This window comes from Lepidochelys olivacea, assembly GCF_965140295.1.
Source record: "Lepidochelys olivacea isolate rLepOli2 genome assembly, chromosome: 4".
NCBI classification, from domain to species: domain Eukaryota; kingdom Metazoa; phylum Chordata; order Testudines; family Cheloniidae; genus Lepidochelys; species Lepidochelys olivacea.
The window spans coordinates 34,814,728-34,827,710 of NC_140414.1; the positions used below are offsets into that span (position 1 = coordinate 34,814,728).

Consider the following 12,983-nt stretch of genomic DNA (forward strand, 5'->3'; position numbering starts at 1 on the left):
TTATGGGTGAGGACAAAGTCACAAAGTTCAGCCACCAGGTTTGCCGTGACATTACTGGGGATACCATTCCTGACGGCTTGTAGTCCATCTTTGTGTGGAATGTTGGTGTAGAGGACTTCTACATCCATAGTGGCTAGGGTGGTGTTTTCAGGAAGATCCCCAATGGATTGTAGTTTCCTCAGGAAGTCAGTGGTGTCTCGAAGATAGCTGGGAGTGCTGGTAGCGTAGGGCCTGAGGAGGGAGTCTATATAGCCAGACAATCCTGCTGTCAGGGTGCCAATGCCTGATGATGGGAGGTCCAGGATTTCCAGTTTTACGGATCTTGGGTAGCAGATAGAATACCCCTACTCGGGGTTCTTGGGGTGTGTCTGTGCAGATTTGTTCTTGTGCTTTTTCAGGGAGTTTCTTGAGCAGATGGTGTAGTTTCTTTTGGTAACCCTGAGTGGGATCAGAGGGTAGTGGCTTGTAGAATGTGGTGTTGGAGAGCTGCCTAGCAGTGGATGTATCATTACACAAAGTAAAACTATTTCCCCATGTTTAGTCCCCCCTCCCCCACTGTTCCTCACACGTTCTTGTCAACTGCTGGAAATGGCCCACCTTGATTATCTCTACAAAATAGGCCTGTCAGTCTGACATTGATCCCAGGCAAGACAATGAAGTGGCTGACACAGGATTTGATTAATACGTAATTAAAGGGCAGGTAATGTATTAATGCAAATCAACAGGGGTTTATGGAAACAGATCCTGTTGAACTAACTTGGTATCTTTTCTGATGAGTGTCATAAATATAAAGGGAAGGGTAACCACCTTTCTGTATACAGTGCTAAAAAATCCCTCCTGGTCAGAGGCAAAACCCTTTCACCTGTAAAGGATTAAAAAGCTAAGGTAACCTCGCTGGCACCTGACCCAAAATGACCAATGCGGGGACAAGATACTTTCAAATCTGGAGGTGGGGTGGGAGGGGGGACACAAAGGGTTCTGTCTGTCTGTGTGTTGCTTTTGCCAGGAACAGATCAGGAATGCAGCCTTCCAACTCCTGTTAAGTTAGTAAGTAATCTAGCTTGAAAATGCGTTAAATTTCCTTTTGTTTAATGGCTGGTGAAATAAGCTGTGCTGGAGGGAATGTATATTCCTGTTTTTGTGTCTTTTTGTAACTTAAGGTTTTGCCTAGAGGGATTCTCTATGTTTTGAATCTGATTATCCTGTAAGGTATTTACCATCCTGATTTTACAGAGGTGATTCTTTTACCTTTTCTTTAATTAAAATTCTTCTTTTAAGAACCTGATTGATTTTTCATTATTCTTAAGATCCAAGGGTTTGGGTCTGTGTTCACCTGTACCAATTGGTGAGGATTATTATCAAGCCTTCCCCAGGAAAGGGGGTGTAGGGCTTGGGGGGATATTTTGAGGGGAAGACGTCTCCAAGTGGTCTCTTTCCCTGTTCTTTATTTAAAACGTTTGGTTGGGGCAGCATACTATTTAAGGACAAGGCAAAGTTTGTACCTTGGGGAAGTTTTTAACCTAAGCTGGTAAGAATAAACTTAGGGGGTCTTTCATGCAGGTCCCCACATATGTACCCTAGAGTTCAGAGTGGGGAAGTTAGTTATCTTTTAGAGTGTAAAGAATCATAGAATCATAGAATATCAGGGTTGGAAGGGACCCCAGAAGGTCATCTAGTCCAACCCCCTGCTCAAAGCAGGACCAATTCCCAGTTAAATCATCCCAGCCAGGGCTTTGTCAAGCCTGACCTTAAAAACCTCTAAGGAAGGAGATTCTACCACCTCCCTAGGTAACGCATTCCAGTGTTTCACCACCCTCTTAGTGAAAAAGTTTTTCCTAATATCCAATCTAAACCTCCCCCACTGCAACTTGAGACCATTACTCCTCGTTCTGTCATCTGCTACCATTGAGAACAGTCTAGAGCCATCCTCTTTGGAACCCCCTTTCAGGTAGTTGAAAGCAGCTATCAAATCCCCCCTCATTCTTCTCTTCTGCAGGCTAAACAATCCCAGCTCCCTCAGCCTCTCCTCATAACTCATGTGTTCCAGTCCCCTAATCATTTTTGTTGCCCTTCGCTGGACTCTCTCCAATTTATCCACATCCTTCTTGTAGTGTGGGGCCCAAAACTGGACACAGTACTCCAGATGAGGCCTCACCAATGTCGAATAGAGGGGAACGATCACGTCCCTCGATCTGCTCGCTATGCCCCTACTTATACATCCCAAAATGCCATTGGCCTTCTTGGCAACAAGGGCACACTGCTGACTCATATCCAGCTTCTCGTCCACTGTCACCCCTAGGTCCTTTTCCGCAGAACTGCTGCCTAGCCATTCGGTCCCTAGTCTGTAGCTGTGCATTGGGTTCTTCCGTCCTAAGTGCAGGACCCTGCACTTATCCTTATTGAACCTCATCAGATTCCTTTTGGCCCAATCTTCCAATTGGTCTAGGTCCTTCTGTATCCTATCCCTCCCCTCCAGCGTATCTACCACTCCTCCCAGTTTAGTATCATCCGCAAATTTGCTGAGAGTGCAATCCACACCATCCTCCAGATCATTTATGAAGATATTGAATAAAACCGGCCCCAGGACTGACCCTTGGGGCACGCCACTTGATACCGGCTGCCAACTAGACATGGAGCCATTGATCACTACCCGTTGAGCCCGACAATCTAGCCAGCTTTCTACCCACCTTATAGTGCATTCATCCAGCCCATACTTCCTTAACTTGCTGACAAGAATACTATGGGAGACCGTGTCAAAAGCTTTGCTAAAGTCAAGAAACAATACATCCACTGCTTTCCCTTCATCCACAGAACCAGTAATCTCATCATAAAAGGCGATTAGATTAGTCAGGCATGACCTTCCCTTGGTGAATCCATGCTGGCTGTTCCTGATCACTTTCCTCTCATGCAAGTGCTTCAGGATTGATTCTTTGAGGACCTGCTCCATGATTTTTCCAGGGACTGAGGTGAGGCTGACTGGCCTGTAGTTCCCAGGATCTTCCTTCTTCCCTTTTTTAAAGATTGGCACTACATTAGCCTTTTTCCAGTCATCCGGGACTTCCCCGGTTCGCCACGAGTTTTCAAAGATAATGGCCAGTGGCTCTGCAATCACAGCCGCCAATTCCTTCAGCACTCTCGGATGCAACTCGTCCGGCCCCATGGACTTGTGCACGTCCAGCTTTTCTAAATAGTCCCTAACCGCCTCTATCTCCACAGAGGGCTGGCCATCTGTTCCGCATTTTGTGATGCCCAGCGCAGCAGTCTGGGAGCTGACCTTGTTAGTGAAAACAGAGGCAAAAAAAGCATTGAGTACATTAGCTTTTTCCACATCCTCTGTCACTAGGTTGCCTCCCTCATTCGGTAAGGGGCCCACACATTCCTTGGCTTTCTTCTTGTTGCCAACATACCTGACTCCTAAGACTCCTAAGACTATTGTGAACTATGCTATACAAATGCACATTGCTGGTGGAGAGGAGCTGAAAGAGAGTCCCATGGCACCTTCTCCAGGTTAAATCCTAGGATCTGGGCAATGCTCACCAATCAGAACCGCTCCCTCCCCAACTGGCCATGGATGCCAGAGACTCAAAGAATGGAGAGGAGTGTCTCCCTCCCTCACTGCTGTCCACTTACCAGCCCCAATAAGGTCTCCCACCCATTGAAGTGCATGGATGACATTTGCAGAATATGGATGTATATTTCAACAAAGAGAGTACATAATATGGCTCAAACTCTCATAAAAGATTCTGTTGCTTTGGAGCATGTAGCTATATTTTCTGTCTTGTCTTCTGAGTTACATAATGAAAATAGAAACATCTTCTCTTTATTACCACCAATTTCATTAATATGTTTGTAATTTATTATTTTTTATATTTTTTGGGAAAAAAAGACTGAAATTCAATTGAACAATTCAGAATAAAGGCAAACTTGTGAAATTCAGCAAATGGGTATGAAATTGGGCAGTGGAAAACTATTGTGCAAAATGCAAATATGTTTTGATATTCATTCAAAGAGGTTAGAGCTCTGCTTCCACTAGTTGGGAACCTTAGCTGTGTTGTTGAGGTGCTCAGTCAGTGTCCAGCTTTCTGCCTTCTTGCTTGTGAGCTGTTGTGTACTTTTAAAGTGTGGATGTAATGAGATTATCATTGTGATTCTACCACAAGAGCTGTTATACTAGAGAAATGGGAGGGCTGGTTCAAATGTATTCCTGAATTACATATCGTTCCTAAGAAGAAGATGAAATTCCATGGCTTTTGATTCTATTTTTGTTACTCCTTTCTCTCTTCTTTTCTCCATACTATGTCTCTCTTCACTTGCCCCTCTTCTGTTATCCAGAATTTGGATTTTGGCAATAACATCTGCACACACAAGGACATAGAACAGTTCAGTGTAGTATATAATTACAATAAATATAATATACCCAAGCTGAAAGGAATTACTCCTTTTTCTCTTCTTTTCTCCTTACTATGTCTCTCTTCATTTGCTCCTCCTCTGTTATCCACCATTTTCTCCCTCCCATCTGCTGCTTCCGTTCTGACCTGTCCATTCATCACTCCTTCATTTGGTTTCATGGCACATGTGGCTACAGACGTATATTTAAATAGTAAATGTTGTCTGTATTCACACTGTGTTCCCGAGTATGCAGCAATTCTTTTAGGGGTGTAGCGCATGTGAATCTCAGACCACCATTTTCTGTGACTGTTGAGATTAGCAAAGGTACACCATATCAAGGTCCTTACATTGATACACCGGGTGAAATCCTAGTCCTATTGAAGTCAATATCAAAATTTCCACTAATTTCATTGAAGAAGGCCAGATTTCACTTCTGTAGCCTGGCAGCATGACATTTTTGATAGAGAGTCCTCGGACCTGCAATTTGCTTCCCACTTTGGCTTATTAGAAAGGGAATCTATTGACTTTCAGGGCATTTTGTATGACTTACTCAGGCTTTTAATGAGGGATCCGTGGAATGGGGAGAGTTTCAGATTTTGCAGATTGTGGCGTTATTTCGTTGACATTGTGTCAGTTCAGTTTTATTTATGATATGTATTTAATTATAATTTGTGTGTGTGCCTTGAGCATTTTTGACAGGTGCATTTTATACTTATTATTTTGATTTATGTTGATTTTAAAGAGATATAGTAACACTTTGCATTTCTTTCCAAGGATCCCAGAACACTTTAAAAACATTAATGAATTAAGCCTCAAAACATCCTTGTGAGATGGGTAAATGTTGTTATCCCATTTTACAGAAAGGAAAACTAAGAGAGTTTTTGTCACTTGCTTAAGATCAAACAGGGAACTTGTGGCAGACCAAGGACTTGAGCCCCTAATTCACCATCCTTTGCTTTTACCCCAATACCAACCTTCCTTTTGCAAATAAAAATATTCCTGAACTGGAAGAAAAATGCAGGATATATAGAGCTAATTTTAAAATGAACTTTGTGCAAAAAATGGCAAACTAATTAAAGTAATGAGAATTTCAGGCTGCATTAATTCAAGTGACAGTTGTAAAGGATGAAGAATAAGGCAGCATTTGCAATAATTATGTAATGCTTTTTAAAAGATGCATATTGCCTAGGCTTATGAGGCAATGTTCAACATGTTGCCAGCTCTGCCTCAAGGCATTCTCAGCAATTTTATAATATTTGAATCTGAAAGCAAGTATTCACACAAACAAATGTTGGTGCATTCAGAATTAAGAAAACAATAAGAAAAACCTTCTTTGACCTTTGGAAATTAAACACCCCGCAGGATATACCAACAATTGTTTGACTGACAAGAGATCTAGAATAATTGACAGGAAACAATTGCAAGGGAGAAAAAACTGTTTCACTGTATTTTTTGTTTTTATTTCAAAAGGAAATTTAATTTTAAATCTATCTTTCTCCAGAAAAATGTTTCTTATGATAACTTCCAGTGCTTTGTGTACACACAGCCTGGGACAGAAATACAGTAGCTTTTAACTGGTATAGTTCAATACAACAGTAATTATGGCTAAAATCTTCAAAGGGTCCTAAATTTAATCTCCTAAATCCATATTTAGGCACCTGAATAACTTCTGTTTTAGCTAGTATTCTTATTTCTTATTCTTACTACTCTTTGAGAACATAAATATGGATGTAAGAGGCATCCAGTTTTGACAATAAGAAAAGGAGTTCTTGTGGCACCTTAGAGACTAACAAATTTATTTGAGCATATGCTTTCGTGAGCTACAGCTCACTTCATCGGATGCAGCTGTAGCTCACGAAAGCTTATGCTCAAATAAATTTGTTAGTCTCTAAGGTGCCACAAGAACTCCTTTTCTTTTTGTGCATACAGACTAACACGGCTGCTACTCTGAGTTTTGACAATGTTAGCCATTTCAGAGATGCCAAAGCACTTTACAGACTTAAGACCTATGCTGCTCCCATTTAAGTCAATATATAAAAACCTAAACTAGAAGCATGACAAAACTTCATTTGGCTTCTGTTTCTCGGGAGCAGGATCAAGTGCATTAAATAATACAGAGAGCTGTTTATTAACCACTAAACGCAGCCACTTTGGGGATGAAACATAGAATCTGTATAATATTGTGCAGCCAACACTTCACTATGTCTAAACATTTTAAATTCTTTTTTCATAGCAGTAACAGGATAAACCACCTCCCGAGCACCCCCTCCTGGCTGGGAATGGGGCTCTGCCTCTGTTTCCCCTTCTGCTCAGGCCCCTTAAAAAGTCCATAGTACAGATATTCAAATTTAGTTGTTGTCGGTCCTGCTTTGAGCAGGGGGTTGGACTAGATGACCTCCTGAGGTCTCTTCCAACCCTAATCGTCTATGATTCTATGAAATCATTCCCCTTTTGGGGTCCAATTTATTAAATCCTGCATAAAGTCTTTCAAAATAGAACTTAAGCCTATGAAGTCTTCACACCAGTTTCATATGAACACAGTCCCACTCCCTGAGGGTCTATCTTCTCTTCAGGTTTCTGCCCACACCCACCTGCAATGCCGTCTCTCTCCACGCCTCTTACTTATCTACTGCAGGCCTGATTGGGTAACCTGACCATCTTCACTCTCCCCATCTGAGGAGGAAAGTTGACTATGTCACTGGCAAGGGTGGGTTTGCGACAATAACCCTTCACACAGATGACCTTTCAGATCCATCAACACAGCTAAAACTCTCCTCCAAGCTCTCATTATCTCGCGTTTCAATTACTGCAGCATCCTTTCTCTCTTCTTGACAAATTCAGTTTTGCTCCACCCATATGCATTCAGAATGTTGCTGAAAAGATTGTTTTCCTAGCTCATTACTTTGACCATCTCACATTTCTCCTTGCAACTCTCCACCAGCTCTTCTCAAACATAAGCTGCATGTGTTCATTTTCAAGGTCCTTCGCAGCCTATCCTCATCCTATGTATCCTTGCTCTCATTCCCTCTTGAAATGTAATGTCAGCTTCCATTTCTAATCAGACCATGATACCAGCCTCCATTGCCCATGTCTTACATTTTCAAACAAGCACTTTCATCATTTCTTCCATGTTGCCCATTGTGCTTAGGAGGAACTCCCCATAAACATCTGCAAAAGTAAACATCCACAAAACTAACTCATTAGTCTTCTTCAAAATCCTCCTCAAAACTCTGCTTTGCTGTGGTGACTACAAAAAAACCCAAACTTGGCAGTGGTTAGGCTGCTTGTGTACTGATACCGCTGCATGTCATGCTGACCAATACTGTCTCATTGTTTCCTCTCTTCTGTCTGTATCCGTCCGTTGTCTCATCTTATACTTACATTGTAAGGTCACTGGTGTATGGACTGTCTTTTAATCCTGTGTTTTTCCTTAGAACAATGGGGTCCTGATCCATGACTGGGGCTTCTAGACCCTATGGGAATACAATATTAAATATAATAGTATAGGACAGAAAATGAGGAATAAAAATGTAACTATGGAATTAATTTACAGTCCTGTAGTATATCTTGATTGCCCTGTCACTTGAACATATGCAACTCATGCTGAGTCCAGGGAAAGTTGTATACTTTTAACTAAAAACCTAATTAGATCCCTGAAACCTTGAAATGTGCCCTTCTTGCAAGACAAGAGTGGAGGTATTTTTTACAGGAACTCAATAGTATTCTGTAGTATTCATCATGCAGGCAGATGGAATTGTAAAATTCCAGGTCTGTAGGTAGGCAGAATATTATTACTGAAGAACCCTCATCGTGTCCTGTTTCTTTCCTGTTGATTATGAATATCTTCACTGGTAACATTTCTTATTAAATACACAGCAACTTGTTTTTCATTTTAAAGTATGAGATCTTCAAATGTTCCATAAAGCTTCCCTACAGGCTGGTTTTCCCTTAATCAATGACCCATTCAAGCTTGTCTTTCATCTCATTGTTTAACTACTATACACCTGCAGTACATGAAGCATTCATACATCCAGTGCAGCTCTGATTAAAATTATGGTCATCTAAAGCATAATTATGTTTTATGAAAGAAAATCTTTCATCCAGCAGCAGTGATAAGATGGCAAGTAAGAGAGCCAAAGGAAAAAAATGTCTAAGAGCTGAGGGGCCTATATTCACCCCGATTTTTTTTTAATTTACCCAGAACCCTGCAAGTTTGGAAAAAGAAAGTAAAAAAATTTTGGGACAGAACTTCTGCACTGTTCTGCTCCCTGCATGGCATTCTCCTCCTTCTTCTTCTTCTTTCATATGAAAATAGCAACGTTTATAAGTTAATAGAAAGGTTTGAAATCCATTCAAGGGCTTCAGGTGAGTGCGCGTTTACTAGACCTCGTGGACATGAAAAGGTGGAGCAGTGTGTCCACAGTATGTTGGAGGATTTGGAGGTCTCTGCATTGACATTTTGGCGAATCCTTGATTCTCCATTTGTACATGAGGTGCATGCATCTTCGATGTAACGCCCTAATATGGTACATGGGTTTCAGGCCATGCAAAGGGAGTGGAAACTGCTGTGTGTCCCTCAGCGGGGAATTCTCTCTGGCTCCTCCATAGCCCCTCCCTTCCGACACACAAATCTAGTTTGGCAGATGGGGCATGTCAGTAGTGGGAAGGAGGCATGGAATATGCTGTGCTCCTGCAGTTCCCAGCTGGAAGTCCAATTGATGGAGCTCAGAGCATTCTTAAGGCTGGGCTCGGTACTGGGGAAAGGGGAGGAGGCCTGTGCTTACTTCCTGGCTGACACAGCCTGTGGTGAAATTCACCATTGTGAAAAGATCCTAAACACTCATTTAAAATATATTTTGAGAGCCTAAGTGCTGAATAAGCCTTTTGTTGGTCCTTGGCATAGGGGTGTGTTTCACCCACAGTGTGGCTGAGCTGTGGGCTTCAGGGAGAGGAATGGGGAACATGCAACAGAGTATTCTGTGGCCCAACCTCACCATGCCCACACCTACCCTGGGCTCCCTCGCCCTCTGCATATTGCTGTGCTGAACAAAACACTCCTATGGAGCTGGGTCTAGGCCTTGAAGGGTATGCAAACCCCTTATGTTCTTCCCTGACTCCCCCCTCCACTTTCTCCACCACCTATTGTACTGCCGAGGGGATCTCTGAGTGTTCTTTGACATCAGGGACTGAATGTAGTGTAATTGAGTACACTAAAAGCTGAGCCACCATAATTGGCATAAGGCAAAAGAGAAATGCTCTGTGGGATCGCTATTCTTCAGCCCAGTAAAAAACTAATGAGGGGGAAGCAAGAAAAATGTTGACTCCACATGACTGGCAAAATAACTTATTGACATGATGGGGATGCTTTTGAGGAATTTGTAGTGATTACACAGCTTGTCAAACAGCAGTGGGTATTTTGTTCTGCAGAATTAGTGCTCTGTAAGATTTGGAAGTCTTTGAAAAAAGTAGTGTGTGGGGTATGAAAAGTGAGGAAGCAAGAACAGTAGTCAAAGGAGAAACAACAAAAATAAATCTAAGGAGGATTGTTATTTGTGAAAGCTAGCTTGCTCAGAAGAGAAATCCCTTAGTATTCAGTTGTACAGAATAGCACAAACCAAACACTTTAAAAAAGAGAGAGGTCTTCAACCAAAGACTGAAGAACCTTCAGTAATTTAGTAAAAAGGTCTCTTGATATTAGCATTTATGTGTGTAAAGCTAAATTAATTTTACTGATTCCATTTTCTCTTTTCTATCTCCGGTAGTAATGGTGTCAAAAACAAATCTGAGGTTATTTGAATGCCTGTACAATATAGTATATGACCATTGAGAATGAAAAGCAGTAATTCAGCTAAAATATATAAAACTGTGGGAGTGTAGCGGTAAGTCATTTATGAAGAGCTGAATTGAAATGATAACAATAGCGTTTTTGAGTTGGTTTTTCACTTTTTTCCTTTCAATTTAAAGTGACAGTTACAGGAAGTCACACAGAAATTTACCTAAGTGTTGTAGACAGGTACATAAAATGCACATCAAATTATGCAAGATTAAATGGAAAAAAAACTTCAGGTTTGCCCAATGATGGCTCATGTCCTTACAGAATGTTGCTTTCAGCAAAATTCAAATGTCTGAAAACCAGGAATACAGAGTTTCTATGTGATTCCTCAGTACTTCTCCCACCTCCTGCACATTTGGTGTACTGGAATAGGGATAATGGTCATGCTTTGAAATATTTGCAATGTGTAAAATGCCACCATATCTAAATAGCAGAGTAAAAGAGGAGGTTAGGGGCAAAAAGGCATCCTTTTAAAATTGAAAGTCCAGTCCTAGTGAGGAAAATAGAAAGGAGCATAAACTCTGGCAAGTCAAGTGTAAAAGTACAATAAGACAACCAAGAAAGAATTTGAAGAGCGACTAGCTAAAGACACAAAAACTAACAGCAAGAAAAATGTTAAGCATGTCAGAAGCAGGAAGCCTGCCAAACAGTCATGGAGGCCACTGGGCAATCAAGGTGCTAAAGGAACACTCAAGAAAGACAAAGCTGTTGGAGAAGCTAAATGAATTCTTTGCATCAGTTTTCACTGCAGAGGATTTGCAGGGAGATCTCCACACCCAAGCCATTCTTTTCAGGTTACAAATCTGAGGAATTATTCCAGATTGAAGGGTCAGTAGAAGAGGTTTTGGAACAAATTGATAAATTAAACAATAAGTCAGAAGGACCAGATGGTATTTACCCAAGAGTTCTGAAGGACTCTTATTAAAAATGAAATGGCAGAACTGCTATTTCCGTTATGTAACCTATCACTTAATTCGCCATCTGTACCAGATGACTGGAAGATAGCTATGCAATGCTGATTTTTAAAAAAGGCTTAAGAGGCAATCCTGGCAATTACAGGCCAGTGAGCCTAACTTCATACCAGGAAAATTGGTTGAAACTATAGTAAAGAACAGAATTACCAAACAATAGATGAATATGATTTGCTGGGGGAAGAGTCAACACAGCTTTTATAAAGGAAATCATGCCTCAGCAATCTATTAGATTATTTGAGGGAGTCAACAAGCATGTACAGAAGGGTAATCCAGTAGATATAGCATACTTGGACTTTCAGAAAGCCTTTGACATGGTCCCTCACCAAAGGTTCTTAAGCAAACTAAGCAGTCATAGGATAAGAGGGACGGTTCTCTCATGGATTAGTAACTGCTTAAAAGATAGGAAACAAAGGGTAGGATAAATGGTCAGTTTTTAGAATGGAAACAGGTAAATAGTTCCCTCAAAAGATCTGTACTGGGAACAGTGCTGTTCAACATATTCATAAATGACCTGGAAAAGGGGATGAACAGGGAGGTGGCAAAATGTGCAGATGATACAAAATTACTCAAGATAGGTAAGTCAAAAGCTGGCTGTGAAGAGTTACAAAGCAAACTGACGTGACAGGGTGACAAAATGGCAGGTGAAATTTAATATTGATAAATGCAAATTAATGCACGGTGGAAAAAATAATCCCAACTGTATATACAAAATGATGGGGGCTAAAGAGCTGTCACCACTCAAAAAAGAGATCTTGGAGTCATCATGAATAGTTCTCTGAAAACATCTGCTCAACACGCAGTGGCAATCCAAAAAGCTAACAGAATGGTATTTGTGCCTTTCTTAATAGTTCCTAATAAAATAGAAAAAAATCGTATTGTTGCTAAGTAAATCCATGGTTTCCCCACACCTTGAATAGTGCATGCAGTTCTAGTTTTCCCATCTCAAAAAAGATATTAGAATTGGAAAATGTAAAGACAAAGGCAACAAAAATAATTAGGAGTATGGAACAGTTTCCATAACAGGAGAGATTGAAAAGATAGGGACTGTTCAGTTTAGAAAAGAGATGGCTAAAGGGGGATCTGGTAAAGGTCTATAAAATCATGTATGGTCTGGAGAAAGTGAATAGGGAAGTGTTATTTACCCCTTTACATAACATAAGAACTATGGGTCACCTGATGAAATTAATAGACAGCAGGTTTAAAACTAAGAAAAGGAACTACTTCTTTACATAATGCACAGTCAAGTTATGTAACTCATTGTCATAGGATGTTGTGAAAGCCAAAAGTATAACTGGATCCAAAAAAGAATTAGATTAGTTCATGAAGGAGAAGTCCATCAATGGCTATTAGGCAGGATGGTCAGGGGCAGAACTTCATGTTCATGGGTGTCCGTAAGCGTCTAACTGCCAGGAGTGTGACTGGACAACAGGGGATGTGTCACTCACAATTGACTTGTTCTTTCATTCCCTCTGAAGTATCAGAAACAGGATACTGGGCTAGATGGACCATTGATCTGATGCAGTATGGCCATTCTTTTGTAGTTGCTGACAGGGCTGGTGAGAGAAATCTCATCCATGATCTATGCCTCAAAACCTTGACCGTTTTATTACATGGTTGTTATAAGAAAAGGAGTACTTGTGGCACCTTAGAGACTAACCAATTTATTTGAGCATGAGCTTTCGTGAGCTACAGCTCACTTCATCGGATGCATACCGTGGAAACTGCAGCAGACTTTGTTATAGTAACTTTAAGTGTTTGAGAAAAGACTGATCTCTCACCTTTTTCAC

The 12,983-nt window shown here is 41.0% G+C and overlaps 1 protein-coding gene and 1 long non-coding RNA gene across 5 annotated transcripts in view; one reads left to right on the forward strand and one right to left on the reverse strand.

Annotated features, from left to right (window-relative positions):
* The window catches only part of BANK1 (B cell scaffold protein with ankyrin repeats 1), a 304,009-nt gene that overhangs the window by 208,272 nt on the left and 82,754 nt on the right, over nucleotides 1-12,983 (forward strand). The gene's annotated exons all lie outside the window — the stretch shown is intronic.
* The window catches only part of LOC311519420, a 70,538-nt gene that overhangs the window by 11,034 nt on the left and 46,521 nt on the right, over nucleotides 1-12,983 (reverse strand). For 2 of the 4 annotated variants that reach the window (XR_014711275.1, XR_014711276.1), the window contains exons 4-5: nucleotides 7,771-7,862; nucleotides 3,915-4,355 (exon numbers count right to left, since the gene is read on the reverse strand). The exons of 1 other annotated variant lie outside the window; for it this stretch is intronic. This is a non-coding gene — a long non-coding RNA (uncharacterized lncRNA). Of the gene's footprint in view, nucleotides 1-3,914; nucleotides 4,356-7,770; nucleotides 7,863-12,983 lie in introns of those variants that run through there. One more of the 4 variants, XR_014711273.1, reaches the window with a different exon arrangement.